Below are 3,020 nucleotides of genomic sequence, written 5' to 3' on the forward strand. Positions count from 1 at the left end.
GGTAGCCGGGTTTGCCGCGATGGCCTCCAGTCGTCGTCTCCCCTTTCCGCCGCCCGATTTAAAACGAGCCCGGGGTCCCGAGGGGCTGTTCTGAGGCGGCCCCGGCCTCGCCGGCAGCCCCGGTCGCTGTTGCTCTCCGGCACCCTGGGGTCAGTGTTCTGGATGCGTGGTTTGGGCTTTACGGGCTTAACTTCTCTTACGAAGGGAGGAGAAGCAGGTGAAAAGCGGTGACTCTCCTTTTTTTATCTTTGGAGGCAGATTTAAAGCCTTGCAACCGCATCTCGGAGCCGTCTGGAAAGCGATCTTTGAACTACCCCTGTATTCCAGACGCTAATGTCCGGGCAGGCAACCCGCTGCGGGCTTGAAGTGACTCCACGGTTTAGTAAACGCTGTTAATCAACCTTTTTTTCTTCTACCAAGGAATCAGTGGGGTGGTGCGAACTTTACAGTGAGAGTAAGGAAGCGGCACGCGAACGAGACGAACTCTGCTGCGCCTCAGCTCACCTGGAAGCGCCGGCGAGGTCCAGGGTAGAGCCTGGCGTAGGATGAGAAACCAAGAGACAGCATCCCTCTGTCTGTGCCGTCCGTCCAGTCGGCCCCTCCGGGAACCGCTCGGGTTACCCACCACAGGTTTGCTCGGGGAGAAAGTTGCGGCTCTCACAGAAAACAAAGTGATAAAGGTTTTGCTGCAACTTCTGAGAAAAGAAAGGCAAAATCTCCATTACATTGCTGCAGTGGCCAGGATATTGCAGCCTTACAAAGCCAAATGTAGATGATTTATAAGGATTTGTCAGTAAGATTGATATGCACATACAAATGCATCTGTATGTGTGCATGTGTAATGTCCTTATGTTTGTACAGTAAAGGTAGAAGGGTTCAGGACTTTTGTTTTCCTTTGAAGAAACGATCCACATCCCAGAAGGTCAATAACTGCCGGCCGACGATACGTTTTTTAAATTGACCTTGTCAGCTGCGGCTCGTGACTTTCCAGCAGAGGGAAATGCAGCACAAGCGATGAGGGGTTGTGGCAATGGCAGGCAGCCCTGGCAAGCGCGAACTATCTCTGTTCTCTTTTAACTTCACTTTCTTCCGCTGCCAAACTCTGATGCATGCTGAGTGATTAAAAATATCAAATACAGTGTTACCCAGCAAGGAGTCGAGTCAGAGGAAAAAAAAGAAACCCCAACCTAGTGAAGCCGGTGCTGTAAAACTGAGCAGACAGGCAAAGAATGGGAGGCAGAAGGCTTTTATGTAGCCCTGTTAATAATGTCTTAAGAAAAAGGAGAGGATTGTCCCGACGTGGTTTGGTTTTCGGGTGTCCCCCCTCACCTGCCTTGTCCATACCCTCATGGCTTGGCTGGGAGGCGTCAGATCGCCATGCGCGTGGAGCGAGCTGCCACCACGCTGGGGACAGGGACCACTGGTGCTGGAAGAGGGGAGGTTTCTGAAAGAAGCAGCCAGCGAAGCGGCTGATGTCGTTGCGCGGTAAATTGGGCAGTGCGCTGCCAAAAACCGAGTTACGCGCTCGGGCCATGGCTTTACCCATATCTCTCTGCTCCGTCTGGAGCTCCCGGCCCCTCCGCCCTGCGGTTGTCCCTTAGGTCCTGTCCTCGCCGGCTGTGAGCCCTTTGCGGCGGCAGGCCACCGCCTGCGTAGGTGGCCCCGTGGAAGGGGTTTTTGGCGAAGGTGATCAGTGCACGACGGGAGCAAAGGGAAGCTGAGAGAAACATCTTGCCGCCACTGCGGCAGCGACCCTGGCCATGTCCCGCCTTTTATTTTCTGGAGCATCCAGACAATCTCCTGTGACACCCGAGCACTCAGTCACTCCTTGCCTCCTCCGAACGCAAGTTAGGAGCAAGCAGAGGGGCGAGCGGCAGGGGAGGGGGGTGGGCTCTGGGCAGAGGCTGCCCCAGAGATCTGTTCTGCTCCGTGACATGGGGGTGGCCACAGCACAGCTGCAGAATGAGGCCATCGGCCGCTTGCGTACTCGCTACCCTTTTATTTAATCACGGGAAGCTGGATGGTTTTTATAGGTTTGTGCAGTTTCTTGGCCCAGCCAAGCCCTGAGCTTGGTGGAGCCTCTTTTCCCTTCTCACTGCCGTAATGCAGTTATAAAATAAACCCAAGAGGTTTCCCTGGCTTCTGTGGATTTGCTTCTGGGTCCGATGCCAACTCAGGGAGCCCAGTTCCTGGTGCAGGTGCCGAGTGCCTCCCTGGCTCGGTGGTACTGCTGCGAATCCCAACCTCGCCCAAAAGAGCAGGGAATTCACCCAAACCCGCCTCGCGCCAAGGAGCAGGGACTGGTCCTGTGCGGGCTGACAGTGAGTACATGCAGATCTGCTCTTGCTGTCACTTAGAGTTAATTTATTTTTAGATTAAAAAATGTTTTTATTTCTCATGCGCACAGAATTGGCACTGCTTTTTTGGGTCGTAGCTGACTCCATTGTCTTCTCCAGTTATGCCTCCCCTGGAGTGCTGAAATGAAAAATTCCAGTTACATATTGTACAGGGGATGGGAGCTTGGAGGAACTGACTCATCTCGGTTATATTTGTCCTTTTCAAAGGGGAAGATCCTGGTCGAGGGGTGGTGGGGGAGCAGCGTCAGTTATCTCCCATCCACTGCAGCAAACGTGACATTTTTATCAGGGGTCCGCAGGGCACGCAGCCGAGTGCCCCTGCGAAGGCACCCGGGCGTCCTCGCAGCGTGAAGCTCCTCGGGCTGCTCAGACAGTCGGGGCAGCGGGGAGGGGAGGGGTTTGTGTCATTTCTCAGAAAAATAATTGTGGCTCTGGTGGGACAGAGGCCACAGCGCGCTCCCCAGGACGTGAGCCAAGCCCCCGCGCGCCAGCGCCGCAGGTAGCGAGCCCCAGCCCTGGGGACATTTCCCACCCACGAGGGAGGGTGGATAGGGAGGATAACCCCAAGCTGGAGCTGAAGCGAGGTCTGCAGCGCGCCCGGCTCGCTCTGCGCGGGTAGCGCTTAAACACAACAGCCGGGACACCGGGACGCGCGGGCCCTCG

The 3,020-nt window shown here is 55.5% G+C and overlaps 1 protein-coding gene across 1 annotated transcript in view; it reads right to left on the reverse strand.

Moving 5' to 3' along the window:
* The window catches only part of SYF2 (SYF2 pre-mRNA-splicing factor), a 54,027-nt gene that overhangs the window by 2,926 nt on the left and 48,081 nt on the right, over window positions 1-3,020 (reverse strand). The gene's annotated exons all lie outside the window — the stretch shown is intronic.

This window comes from Pygoscelis adeliae, unplaced genomic scaffold, assembly GCF_000699105.1.
Source record: "Pygoscelis adeliae isolate BGI_AS28 unplaced genomic scaffold, ASM69910v1 Scaffold359, whole genome shotgun sequence".
In the NCBI taxonomy this organism is placed as follows: Eukaryota; Metazoa; Chordata; class Aves; order Sphenisciformes; family Spheniscidae; genus Pygoscelis; species Pygoscelis adeliae.